Genomic DNA, 12,952 nt, shown 5'->3' with positions numbered 1-12,952 from the left:
ATGTCTAAAACACTAAAAGCAATGGCAACAAAAGCCAAAATTGACAAATGGGATCTAATTAAACTAAAGAGCTTCTGCACAGCAAAAGAAACTACCATCAGAGTGAACAGGCAACCTACAGAATGGGAGAAAATTTTTGCAACCTACTCATCTGACAAAGGTCTAATATCCAGAATCTACAATGAACTCAAACAAATTTACAAGAATAAAACAACCCCATCAAAAAGTGGGCGAAGGACATGAATAGACACTTCTGAAAAGAAGATATTTATGCAGCCAAAAAACACATGAAAAAATGCTGATCATCACTGGCCATCAGAGAAATGCAAATCAAAACCACAGTGAGATACCATCTCACACCAGTTAGAATGGCCATCATTAAAAAGTCAGGAAACAAGAGGTGCTGGAGAGGATGTGGAGAAATAGGAACAGTTTTACACTGTTGGTGGGACTGTAAACTAGTTCAACCATTGTGGAAGTCAGTGTGGCGATTCCTCAGGGATCTAGAACTAGAAATACCATTTGACCCAGCCATCCCATTACTAGGTATATACCCAAAGGACTCTAAATCATGCTGCTATTAAGACACATGCACACATATGTTTCTTGCGGCACTATTCACAATAGCAAAGACTTGGAACCAACCGAAATGTCTTACAACGATAGACCAGATTAAGAAAATGTGGCACATATACACCGTGGAATACTATGCAGCCATAAAAAATGATGAGTTCATGTTCTTTGTAGGGACATGGATGAAACTGCAAATCATTATTCTCAGTAAACTATCTCAAGGAGAAAAAACCAAACACCGCATGTTCTCACTCATAGGTGGGAATTGAACAATGAGAACACATGGACACAGGAAGGGGAACATCACACTTCAGGGAGTGTCGTGCGTTGGGGGGAGGGGGGAGGGATAGCATTAGGAGATACACCTAATGCTAAATGACGAGTTAATGGGTGCAGCACACCAGCATGGCACATGGATACATATGTAAGAAACCTGCACGTTTTGCACATGTACCTTAAAACTTAAAGTACAATAAAAAAAAAAACATTTTGTTTAACTGGTAGATGATTGCTCAGTTTCTCTTCAGTAACTGCATATTTTTATTTTCTGTCTCAAAAAAATGCAAAAAGTAAAAATATAAATTACATTTAGCATCTAGATACCAACTATCACTAGGGTCCTTGCCGTTTACTGTCCTACAGAATTCCAGGCTTGAGAATGAGAGTATTTAATATAATTCCCACTTCATGACAGCAAGTTGCTTCGTGGGGGGAAGATTGGATTGGGAATGGGGCAATCTGGCCTAGCTTCCTGACCATTTATTGAGTCTCTATTTTTTTTTCTTTGAATGGATTGCCACTATCTTAAGTCTGATTGTGGGCTCAGACTTAATTCACAAAGCATTTATTGAGTGGTTCCTATTTACATGGATTTTTAATAGAAAATGATATCAAGAATGGTGTTTCACCTGACACTCTGCTGCTGGATTATTTTATAAATGTAAAATGTGCTTTTCACATGGAAATAACCAGAATTTCCTCAGGAAAATGTTTAAATGCTGACTACCATGTAATCTATGCCAAAAGTTCCACTGATAACACTAATATTCGTTACCAATTAGCTGATAATTAAGGCGCTAACTGATTATTAGGGGGTGGGTTGATAATGGGTCAAGTTTTGAATACTCCTAACACTTTGACATTGTCGAAGAGTGGAAAGCAGATGAAACAACATGCTACTGTCTGCAACATACCACTGTACTACATTCTACTCTCTTGCATTCCCGGACCCATCTGTTCATTGTTTAGAAATGGAGAATGTCTCACGCTTGTAATCCCAGCACTTTGGGAGGCCGAGGCGGGCGGATCACGAGGTCAGGAGATCGAGACCACGGTGAAACCCCGTCTCTACTAAAAATACAAAAAATTAGCCGGGCGTGCTGGCGGGCGCCTGTAGTCCCAGCTACTCGGAGAGGCTGAGGCAGGAGAATGGCGTGAACCCGGGAGGCGGAGCTTGCAGTGAGCCGAGATCGCGCCACTGCACTCCAGCCTGGGTGAAAGAGCGAGACTCCGTCTCAAAAAAAAAAAAAAAAAAAAAAAAGAAATGGAGAATGTGCGATTTTTCAGGGTTGAGGAATGATTGGACATAAGCCTTTTCCCTATTGGTTTCACACTGCAGCTGCCTTGGCATATTTCCTTTAAGGTCTATTTAAAAGGAAAAGGAAAAAAACAAAGAAATAGGAGTTGCTAAACCTTGTCCTAGAAGAAACAGGCCTGGCTGGAAAACAAAAGCAAACAAACAACAACAAAATCACCCTGACAATTTCTATTTTTTCATAGCTTTAATTCAAATCCATAAAGCATCACATTCCCTAGTACCAGTTACTGAGGCAATTTAGTCAACAGGTTGACAGGGACATCTGTAAGTATGCCATCACAGCCAGCAAAGGAAGGTATTTTTGAAACCAGCTGAATAACAAAATTGATTTTATACTGCTTCATCTAATGGTAAAACCAACATTTTAACCACGCCTGAGTCATGTCTAACACAGTGTAACTTTGGAGGGAGAGAGTAGACTAAGAGAAAGGAGCAGTGGGTCTCTGAACAATGATGGGAAATATCTGCTGTTTCAGAGCTCAAATTGTATTTACCTGAGAAAAGCCATCATATATAAGCAGAGATAGCTTGTACTTCTTGTCTGTTTTTCCAAAGGGCAAGATAATACCTCAGAGTGAGGGGTGTCTTTATGTGTGCTGAGACTGAAGATACAATATTTTACACTTAACAGTTGTTCATTTTCTGATGCTTCAGTCATTCTGGGACAGGAATCTTGGAACTTTAAGTCTCACCCAGTCTTTCTAGGGGAATAAGAAAGCCATCACTCACTGTGGCGTTGTCAGCTTTGTTTAGCCCACCTCTTTGGAGTAAGCAAATAAAGGTTTCTGGTGAGGAATCTGAACTAGGAAAGGAAAAGGACTTATCCTAAATACATAGCTGAGAAAGACTTCTAATTCTTGACAATGTGTGGGTAAGGCAGTCTCCAGGACTCGCAAGAACCCCCATTTATGGAGTTATCCATATATTCAGCAAACTGTACTAAATACTTATTTTTAGAGGGTTCAATGCTCAATCAGTTCAAAGCATAAGTAAATATTAAACCATCCATGCCACATAGGAGCCCACAGTCAATAGTTTAAAATACTAACAAATAAACAGATGGTTATAATAGTACAAAAAGGGTTCTGATAGAGTATTCACAGCTTGCTGTGAAAATACATTGAAGGGGCAATTAACAAAGACTCAGCTAGCTTGTGACAGGATATAGGGAAGGTTTTTGATATGGTCTGGCTGTATGTCCCCAGCCAAATTTCATCTCAAATTGTAATCCCCACATGTCAAGGAAGGGACCTTGTGGGAAGTGATTGGATCGTGGGGACATTTTTCCCCATGCTGTTCTCATGATAGTGAGTGAGTTCTCATGGAAGTTGGTGGCTTTAAAGTGTGGCACTTCCACGTTTGGTCTCTCTCTCTCTCTCCTGCCGCCATGTAAGACGAGTCTTGCTTCCTCTTTGCCTTGTACCATGATTCTAAGTTTCTTGAGGCCTCCCCAGCCATGTGGATCTGTGAGTCATTAAACTTATTTTATTTATAAATTATCTAGTCTCAGATAGTATCTTTATAGCAGTGTGAAAATGGACTAATACAGATTCCTAATATTTATGCCTTTTTATTTGTATTCAGGTGACTCCTTCTTGTTCTAGTGTTAGGGCACGTCAATGACTTAACTAATTCATTTAGCAAATACTTATTTTAGATATTCGAGTCATGCAGAAGAAAGAAAAAAATGTATAGTCTCATGAGCAGAATCAGGCAATAAACAATATATATAAGTAAAACAAATAGTATTTTAGAAAAGTCAAAGTGTTACAGAGAAAAAAAAAGCACGGGAGGGCAATAGGGAGAATTAAATGGGCAGTGTCAGATGGAAAGAAAAGGTGGCATTTTTTTTTTTTTTTTTTTGAGAAAGAGTCTCACTCTGTCACCCAGGCTGGAATGCAATGGCGTGGTCTTGGTTCACTGCAACCTCTGCCTCCTGGGTTCAAGCAATTCTCCTGCCTCAGCCTCCGTAGTAGCTGGGACTACAGATGTGCGCCACCATGCCCAGCTATTTGTTTTTTTTTTTGTGTGTGTGTATTTTCAGTAGAGACAGTGTTTCACCATGTTGGCCAGGCTGGTCTCAAACCCCTGACCTCAAGTGATCCACCCATCTCGGCATCCCAAAGTGCTGGGATTACAGGCATGAGCCACCATGCCCTGCCAGGTGGCAAGTTTTAAATGCTATCACTCTGAGTGAGATCTCAAGCCAAAAATTATGTTTTAGCAGAGGAATGCCAAGATCTGATATCTGTTTCAACAAGATCACCCTGGTTGATGTGTCAAGAACAGACTTATGAGACCAGGTTTGTAAACAGGGAAACTCTTAAAATATTCAAGACAGGAGAATATGTGTCTTGGATCGAGTTTGTAGCAACGGGAGTGGGTGAGAAGTGGAGAGATTCTGTATATATGTTAAAGATATTACTCAGAGCATTTCTGGATGGTTTTAAGATTGAGAGGAGGGAGAACTCAAGGGTGACTCCAGAAATTTTGAGTTGAGCAACTAGAAGGATGGAATTAACATTAACTCAGAACTTGAACAGAAAATTATGAGAAGAATAAAAAACTGGGAATTCAGTTGGGTACCTAATAGTATTGCGATACTTAGCCAAATGGAGATCTTGATTTGGCAATTAAATATATGAGTCTGAAGTAGAGAGGATAGCTTAGAACGAGTGCAAAAATTAGGAAATCATCAGCTAATAGATTGTGAAGGCCTAAGGCTGCATGGCATCACCTAGAAAGTGAGTGTAGATTTTTAAAAGGGTTCGAAGACTAAGCCCTGTGGCATGACAACGAGTCTGGGCAGATGAGAATGAACTAGGAAGGAAGACTGAGAAGGAGTGGCCAGTGGGGTGGAAGGAAAATTGGAAGTATAATGTCGGCAGCCAAATGAAGGAAGTTTTTGGGAAAAAGGGAGTCATCAACTATTTCAAATGCTGCTATATGTTAAATAAGATGAGGATGGAGGATTTGACACTGGATTTAACAGTGTGAAGATGATTCCTGGCATACATAAAAGTAGTTGTGGTGGAATGGTAGAGTCAAAAGCCTAATTGGAATGAGATCAAGAACAAATGGAAGGGGAAGAATAGAAGACAGTAAGTAGACAACTTTTGCAAACCAGTACTAGTAGTATCCTCTGATAGACAAAGGCCTTCTTAAGCAAGCACCCATTCTTTCTTTGTACTTTCAAACAAAAGGAAATGGAGTCTTGACTTGAGAACTTTTTTTTTTTTTTTTTGAGATGGAGTTTTGCTCTTGTTGCCCAGGCTGGAGTGCAATGTTGCAATCTCGGCTCACCGCAACCTCCTCCTCTAGGTTAAAGCAATTCTCCTGTCTCAGCCTCTCGAGTACCTGGGATTACAAATATGCGCCACCACACCTGGCTAATTTTGTACTTTTAATAGAGAGGGGGTTTTTCCATGTTGGTCAGGCTGCTCTCGACCTCCCGACCTCAGGTGATCCGCCCGCCTCGGCCTCCCAAAGTGCTGGGATTACAGGCGTGAGCCACTGTGCCTGGCGACTTGGGAACTTTTTTTTATAGGAGAGAGAGACAGAAGCAGGGAGAAGAAATTTGGAATGGAATTCAGCAGGAGGTTCTCAAATTCAGATGAGACACTTTGTTATTGGGATCTTTCAGTGTGCAAGGAACAGAGTTGTGTTCAGGTTGACTGAGTTCAAGTTCAAAAGTGTTAATTGGAAAAATACACAGACAAGTGGAGGACAGGAGAGAGTCTCCAAGAAGAAACCCAGTTTTACTCCTATCCCCTCATCAACATATGTTAATTGCTCCCTATTCTAGCAACTCTACCATATTCCTGACTCAGCATTTCTATCCGTTTATCTGCTTCTTCTGTTCCATTTTGATTATTGCCCACTGACTTCTTTATAGTCTCCTCTCATGTCACAGCTTCTGAATAATCCTGGATTCTACTGCCTCATTCTCCTACTTCTTGTTTTGTCTCATTCTGTTTCTGCTCTTTTCTATATCTCCAAATTAAAATTCCCCAAGAGAGAGATGATTAGATTGGTTTCGTTCTTGTTCTCTACATAGCTGGCCCTAATCCCTGGTTAGTTGTGGTAAGCATATTAGACTCATGCGGTTCCTATTTATAAAGAGAAAATCGTGGGAATGGTGTCATGGGTATTGATAGACATTCAGAACTTTACAAACTCCTCCTGAATACATTTGTTGAGAGTAGAATAAGTTGAAAACTGTCATAAATACAAGCAAAAGATGGATAAAAATTACTTCAAATTTAGTTTTTTAAAACTTTTTTTTGAGAAGAAAAACATCTATAATACATCTTTGAATTATATACAGACAAGAATGAATGCTGAGGTAGATCATGTTCACATATACTCTATATATAGGAATTTACCTCACCAGTATAAATGGATATAGGTGCATTTCACTACTTAGCCTCTCTGAGATACTAATCATACCTAATTCATGGGGAAGGAAGTGCCTAATTCAAAGACATAAATCCCCAGTGATGACATTTCAGTTATCAATGTAGGGCTTTTTTGTTATCATCTTCAAATGATATCTACTTACTCTATGCATGCAGATTCCAGAGATCTCAGAAAAGATTTAATTTGTCTTCTTAGTGACATTAGACCTTTAAAAATAGGGAGCAATTTTGGCTGGCAGTTCTGTCACATGAATCCTTACTTTTCAGGAGTTACAACCTCTATCAATTCACCCTGGATGTCTTGCTTATAAATGTTTCTAAGTTGTAGAGTACAGCTCCCAGCTGAATCATAAATTCTTCTAGGGCAAGTTCCACATCTTTAACTTCTTTTGTGTTTGCTTCTAGCATTTAATAGTATTTAGTGGAGTTCTCTTCACACACACCATGAAAGTTTTGTTTTGACTTCGTACGTCCACAACGACTTTCAGGCACACCTGCAAAAGGGAGTCTTTTATTGTAATGGAGAGTGGAGTTGCCGACAAATTCTTTATAGAAAATGAATTTTCCTTTAATTTAGGAATGTATATACAAAATCCAAGGAGGCTTGGCTTAATTGGTTATCCACCATAACCATTTTAAGTCTATATTTTTCTGGATTGATTTTTTTTATATATAATTCTTACTCTACAGAAAACTAAAGTATGAGTTATCCTCCAACATGTAGAAAAACAAACAAAAAATCAGCCCAAATATGTGTTAAATGTCATTGAGTTGATTTGTTTTTCCCAGCTGCATGAGGATATTAGGGATGACATCACTGTGTGTATACAATATATTTCAAATCCCTATTTGGAATGCAATAACAGTTCTATTGCTGTAAAAGTGTTATACTACTAAATAATTAACTAGGAAATTATGAAAAAACATAATGGAGAATAAAAGACAATTGCATAAGCATTTATTCACAACAAAATGTCTTTTATGGTTGATTATGTTTCTTTTTCTATGACTGAAGAACAAAATATCAATTATGGGCAGATGGCCATTAGCATAATCCATAATGCCAGAAGACAAAACAATGCTTTGTATCTATCACCTTTGATTGGTAGCATAATGTTTTATTAGAGTCTGTATAAATAACAATGAGTAACAATATGGGCTTTGACAAAGCAACAGTTTGCTCTTAAATAGCGGCATTTCTGTTTGGAAATAAAAGAAAGGAAGAAAATATTGTACAAATCCAAATTGTATCAAGATGATGGATTTCCTGATTTCCTCAAACTAAGGGCACACACTCAGTATACAGCAGTCCATTAAGATAAATAATTAACAATTCCATGAAAATTTTCTTTAACCAATAAAGCAATTTAGATGTTTTAACATAAAATAAAATGGCGTAAGGGGTATATCCTCAGCCTAAGTCTTTGAAGGAAAGTTTATAGTGTCAGACTTGTCTTAGATTTCACCAAATGGGCCTTTGACAGCCTTGACTGTGATTTCCTTAACCTCCATCATCCCCTACTCTATTTCCACCAGGAGAAAAAGAAAACAAAAGTTACAGACAACAAAGCATCAGGGACCTCCATTCTCAATATTTAAGATGTTTCTGTGGCTTAGATTGGCTGACTCATAACTAAAAGTAAATTCAGGTGAACATCTTCCCTAAATAAAATCTCTGTAGTAAGAATAGACAAAGGGTATTAAAGACGACACTGAAAGTTCTTTAATTCCACTGGAGTACAAAAGTTACAATTACTTTTTTTTTCCAAACAAAAAAGTTGTAATGAAAAAGAAAAGACATTAACAATTTTTTTAAACAGTAGGGTTTGGGCATGGGGCTGGTTGATCTTAAAAATCCTACTCCATTCATTCACATTAAGCTGTCCAAACCTAGTAACTGGAAAGGTCCCATTATGCTGGGGTCTAAACATCGAAAACAAAGACTAGAATTATAGAATTATCTGGTATTTTCCCTTTAGAATTATAGAATTATCTGGTATTTCCTGAAAATTCCTTCTTCAACTGGGGTCTATGGGCTCAAGAGCCATATTTATGAACCAAAATTCAGGACACATATTCTGGTACAGGGACAATGAATGCTGTGAAAAATATCCAGGATATCTAGCTGTTGAAACTGCAGCCCTCTCAATGATTCTAATACTCAAGGGATTAAAAGCACAGCCCCAGAAGTTTTAGATACAAAAATAGTAACAACCCAACTAAATTTGACTGCATTAAAAAAAAATAATTATTTCCAAATCTGCTGAGCAGCTGAACAGTCTTCAGTGATGCCTACTGTCACTGGGATTCGAAGACTCCCGCTCCCGGGAGTGCCAGGGCCCTTTTATGCCTATGGGATTTATCTCAGCTCCTATGTCTTTTTTTAAAAAAAAAATTATTATACTTTAAGTTCTGAGGTACATGTGTAGAATGTGTGGGTTTGTTACATAGGTATACATGTGCCATGGTGGTTTGCTGCACCCATCGACCTGTCATCTACATTAGGTATTTCTCCTAATACTATCCCTCCCCTAGCCCCCTACCCCCCGACAGGCCCCAGTGTGTGATGTTCCCCTCCCTGTGTCCATGTGTTCTCATTGTTCAACTCCCACTTGTGAGTGAGAACATGTGGTGTTTGGTTTTCTGTTCGTGTTAGTTTGCTGAGAATGATGGTTTCCAGCTTCATCCATGTCCATGCAAAGGACATGAACTCATCCTTTTTTATGGCTGCATAGTATTCCATGGTGTATATGTGCCACATTTTCTTTATCCAGTCTATCATTGATGGCCATTTGGGTTGGTTCCACATCTTTGCTATTGTGAACAGTGCTGCAATAAACATACATGTGCATGTGTTTTTATAGTAGAATGATTTATAGTCCTTTGGGTATATACCCAGTAATGGGATTGCTCAGTCACATGGTATTTCTGGTTCCAGATCCTTGAGGAATTGCCACACTGTCTTCCACAATGGTTGAACTAATTTACACTCCCACCAACAGTGTAAAAGTGTTCCTATTTCTCCACATTCTCTCTAGCATCTGTTGTTTCCTGACTTTTTAATGATCTCCATTCAAACTGCCATGAGATGATATCTCATTGTGGTTTTGATTTGCATTTGTCTAATGACCAGTGATGATGAGCTTTTTTTCATATGTTTGTTGACTGCATTAATGTTTTCTTTTTAGAAGTGTCTGTTCGTATCCTTCCCCCCACGTTTTGATGGGGTTGTTTTTTTCTTGTAAATTTGCTTACTGAGTGGGCAAAAACTGGAAGCATTGCCTTTGAAAACCAGCACAAGACAAGGATGCCCTCTCTCACCACTCCTATTCAACACTGTATTGGAAGTTTTGGCCAGGGCAATCAGGCAAGAGAAAGAAATAAAAGTATTCAAATAGGAAGAGAGGAAGTCAAAGTGCCTCTGTTTGCAGATGACATGATTGTATATTTAGAAAACCCCATCATCTCAGCCCAAAATCTCCTTAAGCTGATAAGCAACTTCAGCAAAGTCTCAGGATACAAAATCAATGTGCAAAAATCACAGGCATTCCTATGCACCAATAATAGTCAAACAGTGAGCCAAATCATGAGTGAATTCCCATTAGCAGTTGCTATAAAGAGAATAAAATACCTAGGAATACAAATTGCAAGGATGTTAAGGACCTCTTCAAGGAGAACTACAAACCACTGCTCAAGGAAATAAGAGAGGGTACAAACAAGTGGAAAAATATTCCATGCTCATGGATAGGAAGAATCAACATTGTGAAAATGGCCATACTGCCGAAAGTAATTTATAGATTCAGTGCTATCCCCATCAAGTCACCACTGACTTTCTTTACAAAATTAGAAAAACTACTTTAAATTTCATATGGAACCAAAAAAGTGCTCGTATAGCCAAGAGAATCCTAAGCAAAAAGAACAAAGCTGGAGGCATCATACTACCTGACTTCAAACTATACTACAAGGCTACAGTAACCAAAATAGCATAGTACTGGTACCAAAACAGATATATAGACCAATGGAACACAACAGAGGCCTCAGAAATAACACCACACACTTACAACCATCTGATCTTTGACAAACCTGACAAAAAAGAGCAATGGGGAAAAGATTCCCTATTTAATAAATGGTGTTGGGAAAACTGGCTAGCCATATGCAGCAAACTGAAACTGGATCCCTTCCTTACACCTTTTTTTTTTTTTTTTTTTTTTGAGACGGAGTCTTGCTCTGTCTCCCAGGCGGGAGTGCAATGGCGCGATCTCGGCTCACTGCAAGCTCCGCCTCCCGGGTTCATGCCATTCTCCTGCCTCAGCCTCCCGAGTAGCTGGGACTACAGGCGCCTGCCAACACGTCCGGCTAATTTTTTGTATTTTTAGTAGAGATGGGGTTTCACTGTGTTAGCCAGGATGGTCTCGATCTCCTGACCTCGTGATCCGCCCGCCTCGGCCTCCCAAAGTGCTGGGATTACAGGCTTGAGCCACCGCGCCCGGCCGCCTTCCTTACACCTTATACAAAAATTAACTCAAGATGGATTAAAAATTTAAACGGAAGACCTAAAATCATAAAAACCCTAGAAGAAAACCTAGGCAATACCATTCAGGACATAGGTATGGGCAAAGACTTCTTGACTAAAAGCAAAAGCAATGGCAACAAAAGCAAAAATTGACAAATGGGATCTAATTACACTAAAAAGCTTCTGCACAGCAAAGGAAACTGTCATCAGAGTGAACAGGCACCCTACAGAATGGGAGAAAATTTTTGCAGTCTATCCATCTGACGAAAGGCTAATACCCAGAATCTACAAAGAACTTAAAGAAATTCGGCTCCTACTTTTACTTCTGTGACTACGCCCTTCAGAACGCCCATTGTACTGGCTAGAATGTGTGTCTGAGCTCCGCCCTGTGTCCCTATTCCTGGTCTTTTCTTCTCTTGCCTCCCTCCTGCTTGAGGACTTGTGCTCGTGCTTGGGTTTCTCTTTCTTCAGGTCCCTCTCTAGATCCTCTGCTCCACCAGAGTAGGCAGTCCTGGCCTTGGGGAGCTTTGGCCCCTCCCTGGGCTCTGACTTCTGAGCTCTCTCTGAGTTCTTGCTGCTGTGCTTCTCAGGGCCAGGGTCATCCTTTTCTTTCACCGTCTTGCTTCTTGGTGATGAAGGAGGATGGTTGCTCTGCCTGTACCTCCCGGTCAGTTTTCTCTTTTTCTTTCTTTTTTTTTCCTTTTTGTCATTTTTGTGTTTTTTTTGTTGGTTTTTTATTTTCAGAGCTCTCAGACAAACTTGGTGAGGGGGTACGAGCCCCACAGCCCTTCTCCTGGAGCTCTTTGGTCACGTTATCTATTTCTTTTTTTTTTTTTTTTTTTGAGATGGAGTCTCACTCTGTCGCCCAGGCTAGAGTGCAGTGGCGCAATCTCGGCTCACTGCAAGCTCCGCCTCCCGGGTTCACGCCATTCTCCTGCCTCAGCCTCTCCGAGTAGCTGGGACTACAGGCGCCCGCCAGCACGCCCGGCTAATTTTTTGTATTTTTAGTAGAGACGGGGTTTCACCGTGGTCTCGATCTCCTGACCTCGTGATCCGCCCGCCTCGGCCTCCCAAAGTGCTGGGATTACAAGCGTGAGCCACCGCGCCCGGCCACGTTATCTATTTCTTCTCAGTCCTTAGGAGTCCGATAGTTAGACACATGATCCACTCGGATAGTTCTTCCTTTGATCTTGATCCCATTAAAATTGTCAATGGCCAGAATTGTTCTCCTCTGGCCTTCATAGCAGAGAAAACAGAATCCTTTGGATTTCCCAGTCTTCTTGTGCCGCATGAGATTGATGTTAACAATCTCCCATATTGTGAGAACACACAGATGATGTCCCCTTCAGTCAGTTCATAAGGAAGCCCTCCCAGGAAGATCCAGGCGCTGTCCTTGTACTCGGAAGGCCAGGACACCTTATCGGCCACCCCAAGCTGGACCTCTCACTCATTCAGATAGTTGATTAGCTTCATCTTAAAGGGTTCATCTCTGCGGGCTCACATTCAATGTTCAGGTATCAGAACAATCACTTTTATAACCTGTGTGAAATACAGTAAAACACCAGCAAACCTGCAAGGGGACAAGTTTTAACTGTAACTGTGTCAGTTAAGGAGATAACTGATGGTTGGGAAAACAGAAAAGTATCTATGGGGTGAGGGGGCATAGGGACTCTAAGTAACAGGGAAGAGTATTTTGGACAGAACTCAGCAGAAATTGTTCCTTTTCCCTACTTATATCCAACAGGGTAGCCATACTGCAAATATATTTTCCAGAAAATGTATTTTGCAGACAGCATTACCAGAGCCAGTTTGCACTAGAGAGTTGCAGTGCCAGCATTCCACAAATCTGCG

The 12,952-nt window shown here is 40.1% G+C and overlaps 1 pseudogene; it reads right to left on the bottom strand.

Moving 5' to 3' along the window:
• Positions 1-8,870: 8,870 nt before the first annotated feature.
• On the bottom strand, positions 8,871-12,574 carry LOC129475463 (RNA-binding motif protein, X-linked 2-like; annotated as a pseudogene).
• Between the last annotated feature and the right edge of the window lie 378 nt (positions 12,575-12,952).

The sequence above is a fragment of the Symphalangus syndactylus genome, chromosome X, assembly GCF_028878055.3.
Source record: "Symphalangus syndactylus isolate Jambi chromosome X, NHGRI_mSymSyn1-v2.1_pri, whole genome shotgun sequence".
NCBI lineage: Eukaryota > Metazoa > Chordata > Mammalia > Primates > Hylobatidae > Symphalangus > Symphalangus syndactylus.
Note: the sequence above shows the minus strand (reverse complement) of the source record. Positions and strands in the feature narration are given on the sequence as shown.